Below are 15636 nucleotides of genomic sequence, written 5' to 3'. Positions count from 1 at the left end.
AGCATCTCCAAGTAGGATGGATATAGCTTTATCAGCAGGGCTTGGGTAACAGAGGCTTAATGTCAAAATGTGATAATCTACCATGCTCCATATAGTTCTTGAAGAAGAGTTTTCTATCTATGTAAATTATTTTTCCTGTTTGGTTATAAACTGTTTATTTTCATCTTCATTTTCAAATTGCAAAAGCAATATATACTCTGCAAAAACTCTATCAATATAAAACATATAAACTATATAGTGAAAGTTGCCCCTCAACAGACAGAGATAGAGAGAGAGAGAGCAAGTGAGCTCTCTGGTCTCTTCCAGGGTAACTATTATTAATGATTTGATATTATCCTTTTGTGTGTTTACAAATATGTATATATATATATATATGTCTTATAAATAATGTTATGATAAAAAATCTCTCTCTCTCTTTTTTTTTTTTTTTTTGCTGAGGAAGAGTTACCCTGAGCTAACATCCATGCCAATCTTCCTTTATTTTTAATATGTGGGTCACCACCATAGCATGGCTGACAAGTGGTTTAATTCCATGCCTAGGATCCAAATCCACAAACCCAGACTGTCAAAGCAGAGTGCATGGAACTTTAACCACTATGCCACAGGCCTGGCCCCCAAAAATGTTTTTTTGAATCAAAAATATTTCAAGGGGGTGCCAGCCTGGTGACACAGTGGTTAGGTTCGCACATTCTGCTTCAGCATCCAGGAGTTCACCAGTTTGGATCCCAGGTGTGGACCCATGCAATGCTTGGCAAGCCATGCTGTGGCAGGCATCCCACATATAAAGTAGAGGAAGAAGGGCATAGATGTTAGCTCATGGCCAATCTTCCTCAGCAAAAAGAGGAGGATTGGTGGCAGATGTTAGCTCATGGCTAATCTTCCTCAAAAAAAAAAAAAAACAAATTTCACGGGCATCTTCTATATCAGTTTATACAGAATTATTTTAATATTTTTCATGTCTTCATCATACTCCATGATATACATGCAAAATAATTCATTTAATCATTGACTATTAAGGGGTCTTTAGGTTTTTCCTGCTTCCTCAGTTTTACATTTAAGGCTTCAATAAATATTTGTGTATATTGTGTTTGTCAGCTCGGGTTGCTATAAGAAAATACGGTCAACTGGGTGGTTTAAACAATAGTCACTTATTTCCACAGTCTCGGAGGCTGGGAGATCAAGATGCCAGCAGATTTGGTTCCTGGTGAGGTCCCTCTTCCTGGTTGCCTTCTTGCTGTGTCTTCACACGACAGGAGAGAAACCGAGACAGAGAGACAGAGATAGAGAGAGAGAGAGCAAGTGAGCTCTCTGGTCTCTTCCTATAAGGACACTAATCTCATATGAGGGCCCCACCTCATGACTTCACCTACCTACTTACCTCCCAAAGGCCCCACTCCAAATGCCATCACATTGCGGGTCAGGGCCTCAACATGCGAATCTGGGGAAGGACACAACTCCATAGATAGCAGACATATATACCTGTGCATGTGCATGACTATTTCTGAAGGATAGCTTCCTAGAAAGGAAATTTTTAGTCAAATGTCCTGACCATTTAGAAAGTGTCCTGACTTCCCTGAGGTTTACAGCATATCACTGTTAACAAATATTTATGACCATCTGTAGCCCAGAATAGCATTTTGCTCTACTATCTGCAATGGACAAATGAGACTATATTCTATCTAAGAGATAAAATAGAGTTTCAGTTTCCTTCCTCACAGAAATATGTGAAAATAGTTGACCTAAAGCATTGAAAGTTTCAAAGTTTTCTATGCTACCTAAATAAACCATCAAAGCAATAAAAAAAATAGTTTAGGAATAACTATATAAAAAAATTAGAAAGAGATTGAGTTAGGGACTATTCGATTCTCCAAGCTGAGACTCAATGATTCTATCTTGTTTTAAAATCATTTCTTTTATTTTTTGATAATTACCATGAGATCTAAAACAGCCATAAATATTGATTTTTACTCTGTAAGATATATGCCATAAATTCATTTTGGTTAAAAAGATACATCCACATAGTAGACACTTCCAACTTTTTCTGTTACCATGGTTAGACTTATAGAAATCATGTGTCTTGTTTTTATAAGCTTAAAAAGTGAGACTTGGAGCATCGTGTATAGGAAGGATCATCTATAAATAACATCATCTTTTACTTCTCTCTTAAAGAATATATTCAAAGACTTTGTATGTAGCTCAGGATGGAAAGCAATAAATGTTCTCTAAAGTAGAATATCTTGTTGAGAAGGAAGAACTTATAAAACTTTCTTCATCCTGTGATTTTTAAATATGGAGTACATTTTTAAATCACATTTTTTTTTAAAAAGTAGGTGTATCTGTGAAAATAAGCCCTCAGTAACTTTGGCAGAAATCAAGGTTCATATTTTATGATAAAATTCTATTGAGGAACCGAGCTCAAAATTCAGCAAGACATGCCGTATTTTATATACTTTTAACCATAATCACACTTTTGTATCTTTATTAAAGAATCATCAAATAGATTTACTTCAATGGCTAATTGTGCCTGTAGTGTGTGTATTTTAACTCCTTATCATACACATATACCCATAAGATAACTATTTCCTGTCACTATTAGTATATTTTCTCTTTGTTTCCAAAGTACGTTGTTCGTATCCGCATTCTTAAACTTACCCGTGGCTACAATCCCGTGTTTACACTTTGATTCCTCCCTCACTATTCCATAAGCTCAGTTATCCGTTACAAGGTGTCTGTGATGCGTTTACTTTGTCCGGAAGTTCTGGGTGCTCTGTATCTGGAGTTTTAAAAATATATCTGGTCATCCCAATTGCTGAAAATGGACATCTACTCACATCTTATTTCTTTTTTTCCTCATATTTTTCTTATAATGGCTAGTGTTAAAATGAGGAAACAGGCTCAAAATTTTAAGTGGATTGACAGCTCCTGACCAGTGGGACAGGTAATGAGTTGTGGCCATACACATTTACAGCAGCGCATTCTCAGCACTTGTTTTCTTCTGCCATGTACTAGAACTAAGGGTTGCCGTCTCTTTCTTCTCCACATGTTGAGGTTTATGAGGGTAGAGACACAGACAGCTCTTCTTCTTGGCATCTGTAAATATTTGTTGAATGGAATCAAATTTTTTGGCATAGAGGCCTCCATTTCCCCTCAGGTAATTGCAAGTAAATTTTAATAAGTTAGCATTGGATTAAATTAAAACGAAAATCACTACAGCTCACCGGAGTGTTTAGCGCTTTTCTTTTTTGAATTGTAAAACACAAACACGTCAGCCATTTGTTTCTGATTTGCATTAATCAGGTGCATTGCCATGGTATAACACAGAGGTAAGGGACAGTCATGTGACTCTTCTTAGCGTGATAGTTACTGACTTTAATAGTTCCAGAACACTGATTGCTAAATCAGGTAAAATTTTACTGATGGTTCAGTGTTTGACTTTGCAATCATCTTCTTTGCTTCCCATATAGCCATTTCCCCTGCTAAATGCAATATTAATAATAAAAACTTCTTAATTGATACTTCATTTTCATTAATCACGAAAAATTATGCCTTAAGAATTAAGAGAAGGCAATGGAATTTTTATTGTGGATTTCAGTAGCTTGATTTTATAGTATCACTCAAGAACAGCAAGTCGGACTGAATACACTGCTCTCCCTTGGTAAACGGATTGTGAAAATTTTAACACATTTTACACAGAAATGGGAGAATATATTAATAGTTCTTTTAGAAAACTGTAGACATATTTTTCACCTTAGTCTTTCAGTAATGGAAGTATCTATCTATGCCAGGTGCCAAAATTATACAGATTTAACTCAAAAGTTATCATTTCTATTTGTAATAGAAGTGTTGCCAGTATTCACCACTTCTGTGTCAGTGTGAAATGATGTGACCTGCTCTTTAAATTCAAATGGCTGAGAATGTATACTATATACAAAGAATTTATGCATATGTTTAAAGAGCACATTGAAATAATAGATGAAAAGAATAACAGACATTTCTAAGAAAGGGAAAGTAGTCAAAAATGACATGTGAAGTTTCGGTGGGAGAGGGAGTCAAATCTGTAAGTAATTACTATGCAGCGTCATCAGTTAACTGTAATACAACATATATGCGCATAAATGGAAAACTTGGAATAAATAAAGTGACAGAGCAATTTGAGAGAAGCAGGGAGCAGATTTCCATATCACCACCCCATCTGCACATTGCCCAAACAATCCAAAAATAGAGGAAAAAATTGAGAAAACACCCTGAAAGGAATTTTTAAAAAGTTACAAGAAGTTCTGGAAAACCTGATGATGCAGAGATTTTCCCCAACTCAAACTCTGCTGCCCGTTTAACTGAGCATTTCATCCTGTCTCATCTCAAGGCATACACCTTTGAACCATCAAATAAATGCTCTTATCCCCTGATTCTGCCTGCAGTCGAATGGACCAGAAGACTAAAAACCTGAAGATGTTATAAGCTGTGCATATACTCCAGGCCAGAAGGCGGAGGCAATTGCTGGACTACCTGGAAGCAAGAAATTTCTTTCCTCATTTGCTCTAGACCCGACTTCTGAGATCCTTGGCAACCGTCCCCTGGGTTTGTCTCCTGAGCCCTCCATCTCCTTCTACTCTTCTCTCCGCCGCAGCAATTCCACCCTATTACCTTGTGCATTATGTTCTGGAACCGGCCCCCCCAGTATTCCATCTAATCAACAGCCGTGGCACGATTGTAGGCATGGAGTAGGACCATTCCAGGTTCTGGTGGAAGAAAACAAACTGGAGCTCTTGCCATAAAGAATGCCTGAGCCCAGGAGGTGCACCAGTGCGGGCAGAGACCAACAGATCTCCTCTCGGTGGCTTTGTTCATCCCAGTCTTCTGGGACAGAGGTGCCCACAGAGCACGGGTGACCAGGAAGATGCTAAAATCTGCATAAGAGCTTGAACTGGGGAGGAAAGGAAGATTCAAGGAACAATTGGAAAACTTTAAGGTTTACAAAGGATGCTAAGGAAAAAAGTAAACAAACACATTTAAATAGCTATATCATTTAATTACTAATATACATTAACAAAATGGAAATATTCAGTAAACCAAGAATACCAAGACATATTTAATAAACCAAGATGCCACATGTCTTTTCCTTTTGTATTAAAAACTGTTTAAATTGAGTGGCCGGCCCAGTGACACAGCGTTTAAGTTCGCATGTTCTGCATCAGCGGCCCGGGGTTTGCCGGTTTGGATCCCGAGTGTGGACATGGCACCGCTTGGCAAGGCATGCTGTGGTAGGCATCCCACATATAAAGCAGAGGAAGATGGGCACAGATGTTAGCTCAGGGCCAGTCTTCCTCAGCAAAAAGAGGAGGATTGGCAGCAGATGTTAGCTTAGGGCTAATCTTCCCCCCCCCCTCCAAAAAAAGAAATGGGGGCCAGTCCCGTGGCTGAATGTTAAGTTCGTGCACTCCCCTGCGGTGGCCCAGGATTCAGATCCTGGGCACGGACATGGCACTGCTCATCAGGGCACGTTGAGGTGGCGTCCCACATACCACAGGTAGAAGGACCTGCAACTAGGATATGCAACTATGTACGGAGAGGGGGTTTGGGAAGATAAAGTAGAAAAAAAAAAAAAAAAAAAAAACGATTGGCCACAGTTGTTAGCTCAGGTGCCAATCTTTAAAAAAAATAAATTAATTAAATTAAATAAATTGAAAACTTCTGTGATTTTACCAAAGTTTCCAATACTTTGAATGATAGAAGCTATAAATTTTTTAAAAATCATAAATCAGACTTGCTGATTTTATGCTATAAATAGAAGCATAAACATTAAAAGTAAAAGTAATATACCAAAATGTAAATTTAATAAAAAGGGCAAAGTGTGACCTGTCAACCCTCTGTGAAAAATAAAATAAAAGGCCACCTTATAATGACAATGGAAGAGAGTAGAGGAGCTAATTCTTGAATTGTCTTAGTCATTTAAAGTTTCATGTTGCATTTATTTAAACTGTGGTGTGATTTCTTACATTTACAACATAAAAATTCAAAGTCAGTCTCATAAGAATTCAGAGCTCACAGCTGATGCATTCTTCCAGCCCCATAGTTTTGCCAATTCAGTGTCACTTCCTTCTTCTAATAGCATTTACCATCCAGTCCATTGTAAATAGTTCTCATTTAAATTTCATTCATTTTCACGTGCTATAATAGTAATGGCCAAATGTCACTTAGGGATTGTTGTGTATCAGTCACTATAATATGTCAGTTTTTGTGAGTTGGTAAATAAAAGTATCTCTATTTTACAGATGAACAAAATAGACACGTATAGGATTTTGGCCACTTGTCCAAGGTGACATGGCTTAGGAAGCTGTAGAGTGGGAATCTAAGCCACCTGATTGGATGTGAACAGGGATCCCACAGGTGGGGTGGAACCTAGGAAGACTGTCTTGCCTTTCTAAGCCTAATCAGTAGCTTCTGTTTCCAAAGTTTATAGCCCTTTGACCGTAGCTCTTTTTTCTTATAATGATCTATGATTGATATGATTTGCCTGCACAGCAATTTTTCACAAGTAGATTATGAGCATCCCAAGGGCAAGAAACTGAGCCTTATCACGATGCCAGCAACAAGCACAGATTCTGGTTTGGTATTAGGGCTCATCAACTACTTTTCTGCTTTTTTGGAATTCCTTTTCCTTTTCTTTTCCCCTTGCCTGTATAAATACGGTCCAATCTTCTTCCCTTCTCTACTGAATGTCCCTTAACCTATGAAAGCTCTCTGCTCTCCACAACCACTCTCCCCCCTTTTCAAACCTCCACAACCCTGCGTTTGTCATGTATGGTAAGTACCTTATTTTCAATTGCATGATATAATGATACCTGTACATCTATTTTATCTTTCACTCTCCATTTATGCTTCTCAGTTGGTAAACGTTTTAAAGGCAAAAACAAAAATATCTTTCTCTTTCACCTTATTCAATGTACCTGTATCACCTACAGAGTAAACTTCAAAATTCGACGTTCAAGCTATTTTGTCCAGCACCATGCTCTTCTCTCACTCTGTTCTGGACCCTCTCCCAGATATTTACAGTTTCCTTAGCATATTGTGTAGAATGATGCCTCCATACCCCTTGGATTGTGAAAAAATCCGACTTTGTAGTCTAACACACTTATCTTGGAATCTCACATGCATTCCTTCTACATGTTTTTCTCATTAGTAAAATCAAGATGATAATTCCTACATCAAGAGACACTATGAAGATTGAATGAAATAATTTATGTAAAGTCATGAAGCAACATTTCTGGGATGAGTAGATACTCAAAAATGAGAGTCCCCTTCTTTTCCTCTTCAAGATTCAGGTCACACATCTCCTTCTGTCTGAAGTCATCCTTGAATCTCCAGCGAGAACTCTCTCTCCTTTTGTGCTTTCTTCTAGCCATGTGGATACCCATGTCAGGAGTCCTCAAGACCCTCAGTTTGATGACTCACTAGCAGGACTCTCAGGTCTCAGAAAAGCTGTTATTCCCGTGGGCATGCTTTCGTACAGCAAAAGGATACAGATTAAAATCAGAGAAGGGAAAAGGTGCATTGGGTGAGGCCCAGGAGAAACCAGGCACTAGCTTCCAGGTGTCCCCTCCCAGTGAACTTCCACAGACATTCCTAATTCCCCCAGCAATGATGAGATGGCACCTGTGAAGTGGTGCCAATCAGGGAAGCTCAGGAGCCTTGGGATTCAGGGTTTTATTGGCAGCTAGTCACATAGGCATGTAGTGCTGAAGTAACAGACCTTAGCAACCCATTCTCCAGCCCCCATGAGGTCAAACCACTGACACTGTGGCCCAGGGCCTCAGAGATACCCAACACTGTTATCAGGCAGGGTCTTCTAAGGACTGAAAAAGATTGGTCAAGGGCCAGTCGTCCTGAAACACACCTTCTTCTGGAATGTGCAGGGCTTGGACCACCTGGGCCTGCTTCATTAACCCTTCACTGCACACTGTGTTTTATTACAATAATTTCACATGCCTGTTTCTTCTATCTTTCCACTACTTAGCATTTCATAGTCAATCAATCTTTGTTGAGTGGTCGAATAAATACATAAATGCATTTCTGAAACTCCTAACGTGACCTAACATTTCTTTACGTATCTGTAATATTCACTATTATTTATAGGTTCATAATTGATAATAATAATTGAGAAATAAGTTCCTTTTGTTTTAGGGAACCAGCCAAAACATGAACTTTGTATTTGTCACACTTCAAATTTTGTATTTTGCATTTCTTTGAATTATGCGAGAGCCCTTCAAAGATTATTTGTGATTTGCCGTGAGTAGAAAGCAAAGAAACTCAACATTGATCTTTACTTTAACTTGGAGTACCCAAAATGGCAAAAGGCACACATTTATGGGTAAACAGAGAAAACTTTCTTTGGAAGGGTTCAACCTCAGTAGAAACACTGGAAAGATGAGGATCAGAACCGATGTTTGCAAAACCAAGGAAAACATCTAAATGTTAAGTAAGTAATTGCCTAGGAATATGAAGGAGACTAACCTACTCCCCTTTTTTTCAGCTCAGTGTGGTTGGAAAGGGCTGGGATCTGAGTCCAGGGCAAAAAGAGGAAGAAGAACAAGCCCATGCTTCTTCACTCTGTTCAACTTAATATTTCACTGGATCTTAAAAGCATCATGCAAAAAACATGTTTTGAAAACTTGTAGAGTAGACAATGAATGAGGCACTGAAATGGGTAAATAAAAAGAAAGAAAAGCAGATATAATTTCTTAAAAATGTTTCTGACCTAGTCGGAGACAAAATATGCAAGAAAAGACACATTTCTTGCTCTTCCAACTTCACGGTCCAGAGCAGGCGTTTAGAGTGTTTTCATGTAGAACACGGGGTTTTGGAAGTTCAAGAAAGAGATAAAGGAATGTTTCTAAAACATTTTTTAACATCTCATTTTCTTTAACAGGACAATGAATCTAATATTCCTTCCAGCTATTTGGTTCATAAATGAAATTACATGTGAATGTTCAGGCAAATTATAGCATGACTTCACCCAATTTTACTTAGTGTTAATGATAATTTTCATTAATACAGGGCATTTACAACGAATATTTAAGTTTTTTCTATTCAATAATGACTGTAATTTTTTCAAAAATAATTTTATTGATTTAATTTTTTTAAAGGGATATAAATTATTTCTATTAAAAAAATGTTAGTGATAATCCTGAGACTTTGGGGCCTAATCCATAGCTTTTGTCTTTATTTAGCCTTCAAGCTTTTGTGTTATGGGCCCTTTTAATAAAGTAATCCTCTGAACTTTGGTCTTTTAGGTAGTCAGTTAAAATCAAGGTCGTATACTCTGATTTTATTCTCTATATTTTATAAGGTGACTTTAAGTCCCACATTAAATATTAAAAGATGTGTCATCACTTGCCAACTGATTCCTTTTAAAAAATAGGATTATGTTGAAGACAACCTCAATGTCATATACTTTTTTCTGATACGCTTGATTAGATTATACTGCCATTAATCAAAGATCTCCTTATATTTAAAGGCTAAATTTGATACAGTCTGTAAAGAATCCTCAGAAGAAAAATAATTTTTATAGTAATTTTGCCTTGAAAAACATGAGTTGAGAGAAAAGCAAAGTCAAAAGACCCTATGGTAACTGTTTATTATCGTTATACATAGTCTGGTATATATAATGCCAAATGCAACTATAATATCTGTAAGCTTTACACCTACAATGTGCGCCGCCTTGCAAAAGATAGCTCCGTGTCGAAATCTATCGTGAGATTTGTCAGGTGCAAAACGGATCAATGCTTTACTTAACCACAGAATTCTGTGCACCTTTCGCAGAATTGAATTTGATGCCCAGGAACATTTTTTATAGAACAAAAGGTCTAGAAAAAAGTAAGCGTATTAGGACAGAGCACACCTACTCCTAGCACAGAATAATACCCTGAATGTCAGTTGTTAGTTCATAATATTAGAGGTAGGTGCCAAGTCTCAGAACTTTTGAGATGTGTGTTAAATTAGAAAAATAATTGGATGTTATGTAAAGAGTCAATAACCCTGGTTGCTGAGCTCCTGTCTACAGCCCTCTGAGCACAGAGTCTGGTTGGAGGGACGCACAGCTGTGGTGCTTGGGGATAAATGTGGGGGCTGTGCATCCCTGGAGAGGCCCAGGCTTCTGGCTTTTTAGTTTCTCATCTTGTCACCTCCCACTCTTGCCTCTTTGGGGTTGAGATGAAACAAGTGAGATATAAAGGAATATTCATTTCACTTTTTAATTAAACATTTGGTTTGGTTCCAAAAGACAAGACTTCAGTTCACATGCACAGAAAAGATGTCAGAAAACTGGTAAAAAAAAAAAAAAAAAAAAAAAAGTTAGGCCTAGAAAGGATATTCCTACTCATGAGGGACTTTTACTTACTTTTGCTTCAGCAGAAAAAGCTGGGCCTTTCAGAGCCCAGACGGCGTTCACGTATCACAGTCTTGGGAGGAGAACATTTCTTGAACTCTGTCAGTGAAAATAAGTGCAATGTACCGTAAAAATACACAATATTATTGTAGTTAATTTTGTGTGCTCTGCTTCGGTGGCCGGGTGTTCACAGATTTGAATCCTGGGTGCAGACCTACACACCTCTCATCAAGCCTTGCTGTGGCAGCATCCCACATACAAAATAGAAGAAGAGCGGCAAAGATGTTAGCTCAGGGCCAATCTTCCTCACCAAAAAAAGAACATTTTCTATTTTCACATTTATGCAGTGAAAGTTATCAATCTGTTGCTTTACTGTGTCTTCTTTTATATTTAGGCTGAGAACAGCTTTTCTAATTGCATGTTAACAAAACAGCTCTTTTATTTACTTTCATGTTGTGCTTTAAAAGGTTTTCTTAGTTTACAATTTATTAGCTCCATGGTGTGAAGTGAAAACATCTATCCTAAAAATAGTTTAAACTTATTTTCCATCTGTATGTCTTCTTTGGTGAAGTGTCTGTTCAGATCTTTTGCCCAGCTGTTAACTGGGTTCATTGTTTTCTTTTTGTTGACTTTTATGCCCTCTTTGCATATTTTGGATACCAGTCCTTTTTCAGATGTGTGATTTGGAGGTAGATTCTCCCAGTCCACAGCTCATCTTTTCATTCTCTTAACAGTGTCTTCACAGAGAAGTTTTTCATTTTAATGAAGTCCAACTTACCAATTTTTTCATTCCTAGATTATACTTTTATTGTTGCGTCTAAACCGCTCTTAAAAATAGTCTATTAATTAAAATATTAGGCTAGCAACAAATATTAAACAATCCCTCTCTTTACATTGAAGATCCATATTTGTCATAGGCCAAAAATGAAAATTAATCCTGGGTTTCCTACTGTCTATCTCCTTGTGTCTATTTTTGCCCCATTGGTATACTATTTAGAAATTTTAAATATAAACCATTTGAATGGGTAAATCAAAGCAGTTTTCCTTTATTAGCCCCTCAAATATCTTGAACTTCAAGGAAGTTTTTCAAAACTTTGAAGATCCTTCTGGTTAACTTCACTTTGGGCTTGCTTCCTCCCCTGTCTGTCCTTTCCCATCGTAACCCCGGGGACTAGCTGAACTCATCGTGCGCGAGCACTTCTTGGGCGGGAGCAGCATCCTGCCTCCTTTCTCACCTCGTTAGGTCACTCCTGTGTGTACTCCCGACACTCTCAACTACTCCAAAGTTCGAGGCAGCCAATGACTCAGCATGTGCACACACTCTTCCTTCTGCCTGGACTGCTTATTGCTGCTGCTGTTTCTTTTTTTGCTGTTTTTCATCATTTATTATTTTACATTTAATTTTTTGACCTATGAAACACTGCACATAATTAATGTATACAATTTGATGAGTTTGGAGATAAGTGTACACTTGTGAGACCACCACCATAATCTATGCCATAAACCTATCCATCACTTCCAAAAGTGTCTTCTTACCCTCTTATTTATTTATTTTTGTGATAAGAAAACTAGGACACTTAACATATAATCTACCCTCTTAGCAAAATTTTAAGATTACAATACAGTATCATTAACTATAGGCACTGTGCTGTCCAACAGATGTCTAGGACTCATTCATCAGGTATAACTAAAATTTTGCACCCTTTGACTTATTAGTCACCTCCCCATTTTCTCCATCCCTAGCCCCTGGCACCCACCATTCTACTCTCTGCTTCGAGAAGTTCAACTATTTTAGATTCATCACGTAACTGGAATTATGCAATATTTGTCCTTCTGTGATTGGTCTATTTTACTTGGCATAATGACCTCCAGGTTTATCCATGTTATTGCAAATGCAAGATTTCTTTTTTTCAGGCTGATTAACATTTCATTGTATGTATATTCCACATTTTCTTTATCCATTAACAACTGATGGACATTTAAATTGCTTCTATGTCTTGGCTATTGTGAATAATGCTACAATGAACATGGGCTTGCAGGTATCTATTTGAGATGTTGATTTCAATTCCTTTGGATAAATACCAAGAAGTAGAATTGCTGGATCATATGGTGCTTCTACTTTTAGGTTTTTGAGGAGCCTCCATACTGTTTTCCACAGTGGCTGCACCGATTTACATTCCCATTAACAGTACACAAGGCTTCCCTTTTTCCACATCCACACCAGCATTTATCTTTTATTTTTATTTTTTTGCTGAGGAAGATTCACCCTGAGCTAACATCCACAGCCAATCTTCCTCTTTTTGTATATGAGCCACCACCACAGCATGGCCACTAATAGATGAGTGGTCTAAGTCCACACTTGGGAACTGAACCCAGGCTGCTGAAGCAGAGTGCTCTGAACTTAACCACCAAGCCACTGGGGCTGGCCCCCATTTTTTTTTTTTGATAAAAGCCATCCTAACAGGTGCAAATGGCCAAGAGAAATATGAAAAGGTGTTCAACATCACTAATCATCAAAGTCATGTGAATCTAAACCACAATGAGATGTTGCTTCTTTCGATCACTCTTGAAAGTGAAGACCTAGTTCCAGTATTATTTCTGCCAGAAGATTTCTCTTGTCCCTTTCACCCAATAAAACATCCTTTATCTCTCCTGCTATAGTGGCTCTGTGACACTCATTATGCCACATGTGAAGGCTAGTCACTGATCTATCTGTTTTCCCCCCCAAAACGACCGTTCTTCTGCCATAGAATACACGTTTTCTTTGTTTTCCTAGTATTGTTTCTAGCATGAAATCAGCATCAAGTAGGTGCTTTTCGAACCAAAAAACAAATGAACAAATGCATAAATGCAGAATGTTTCCCTCTGTACTATTTTCTTCCTGCTGCTTTGGCTTTTGAGAGTAGGAAAAGGATAAGAGTATAGAGCATGAGAGACTAAGCTAGTGCTACAGAGTATTTGTCAGTTAAACAACGTGGTCTGAACAATGCAAAAAAGAATTAACAACACAGAAATAAACAGGCAAGGTGGAAACAACATCTGTGTTTGCGACTGGAAATGTCTTCTAAGACTGCCACAGTTCACAGTTGCACAAGTGGAAAAATAAATTTGAGCAGAGATTGCCAAAAATAAATAAATAAAACCATAGTAGTATGCTTGGAAAGGGTTTATTTGTTGGGGTTTCTTGACTCAAACAAATGTTAGGACATTTGTTTAAAGACTTAGATTTCTGTTCAAATCTGTTCTTCAATTGACCATTTAGCTTTGAGAAATAAATAGATCATCGAGTGTTCAAAAACATGTATATGCTTTTATTTTATCTCAGCTTATAAAGATGTAGTCACCGGTTCACCAAATGAAATAGTAAGCATCCTCTTAATAAGGTTTTATTCTAGTAAGTGTTCCAACTTATGGGATAGAATCTCTTCCCGCTTCTCTCCTGCCTGCTACAAAGTCTTGGGCCTCAGCACAGTGTGTGTAGATGTAAATTCACTCTGAGAAATTAGCTCATGAATTAGATCAATGCCAATATTAGTTCTGCATGTCTGAAAGTCTCCATGTTCTTTCACAGTCTCCTGCTTTCCTCTGCAGTGCTTTACCCTGGGTAAACCACCTCACCATCAGCCCTTTTAGACTCGTCGCCAGCAAAATGAGGAATTTAGATCAAATGTCTTCAATGTCCCTCCCAATACTAATCTTTCACGGATATGTTTACGTGTCTTTACCTCAGGGAGAGGTTTTACTTTAAATCATACCATAACCTGTTGGAATGGAGACTTCTTTAGCAGTGAAGCAGGATTTATTCAACTTTACTGGAAAAATTAAGTAAGGAAATGCTCCTTCCAGTGATCTGATCATTGAATTTGAGAGCATAAGTCCTTCCAATAGTAGCCTTTTGCTCTCAAATCAACAGATGCCATAAAAATGTTATCATTTTGAACTCCTGAACTAAACAAAGATAGTAGTTTATACAACTTCTCAGTGGTGATGGGGAACCTGTTACAGCATCTGTGGGAGCAAGTTCACATCTATCAAATTTCATCTCTTTAATGAGATGATACCATTTCCGAGAGCTTATTGTGATTTTTAAATATCATTTTTTGGAAAATATCATATCAGCCATCCATATAGACTTTTCCTCAAGTTAAACAATTCCTGAGTATAGAAAAGTTCTGTTTCATTTTTCTGAAATAAAACCAGTAAGAAATCTGGACTGCAGAGCGAGATTAGAGTTCTCAAGACACTATATATCATCACTGAAAATAAAGCCTCTGCTGTGAAACCACAAATGGTAGAAAGAGTTCCCCCATTTGTACGCTAAGCAGTGAAAGCCCGACATGGAGCCAGGAAACATTGTTTAGAGTCCCTAAATATTTTATTAAACCCAACAGGCCAGGTAGAGTTTATTTAGACGTGGTATGATTTATTTGGGTTATTCCTACTGGTTCTTCAGTTGTTAGACAAGAGATTATTCACATACAAAATCAATTCTGAAAAATTAATGATAAATGTTATGGGTGACATAAATCTTGGAACAGTGTGTTCTGAATTCACCATTGCTTTAACTTTTATGTGTTGCATTTTAGCGGAAAAATATCTTGTGTTCTAGCTCGGAATTAAATAGGGACTGTTGTGTCAGGTGAGAGAAAGCTCCAACTCTTGACAAATTCCAATTCTAGGCTGCCCTTCCATCCTGTGATGTGGATTTTTTTACTGTCTGTAGCATTGAAGGTCCCCAGAGCTCTCCTACCCGACTCCCTTGCCTTTTGACAATCCTACCATCAGAGAGCGCTGAAAAAATGAGGCACTAGAATCCAGCGGCCATGCTCCTGGGTATTTACTCAAATGAGTTGAAAACCTGTGTCCGTATGAAAACCCACACACAGATGTGCGTGGAAGCTTTGTTTATAATTGGCCAAAACTTGGAAGCAACCTCAGTAGGTGAGTAGATAAATAAACATCCAGATAATGGAATAGTAAACAGTGCTAAAAGGAAATATGCTATGAAGCCATGAAAAGACATGGAGGAATCTTAAATGCATGTTACTAGATGAAGGACGTCAGTCGGAAAAGGCTGCATACTGTTTGGTTCCAACTTCGTGACATTCTGGAAAACGTGAAACTAGAGAGACAGTAAGATGATCAGCGGTGGTGATCAGTTAGGAAGGAGGAAGGGATGAATAGGCGGAGCACACAGGATTTTTAGGGCAGTGAAACTATTCTGTACGACGCTACAATGGTGGATACAAGTC

General features: G+C 37.8%; 1 protein-coding gene across 2 annotated transcripts in view; it reads left to right on the top strand.

Annotated features, from left to right (window-relative positions):
• Positions 1-15636, top strand: part of NALF1 (NALCN channel auxiliary factor 1) — a 613401-nt gene that overhangs the window by 346962 nt on the left and 250803 nt on the right. The window lies entirely within an intron of this gene.

This window comes from Equus przewalskii, chromosome 16 (assembly GCF_037783145.1).
Source record: "Equus przewalskii isolate Varuska chromosome 16, EquPr2, whole genome shotgun sequence".
Lineage (NCBI taxonomy): Eukaryota > Metazoa > Chordata > Mammalia > Perissodactyla > Equidae > Equus > Equus przewalskii.
Note: the sequence above shows the minus strand (reverse complement) of the source record. Positions and strands in the feature narration are given on the sequence as shown.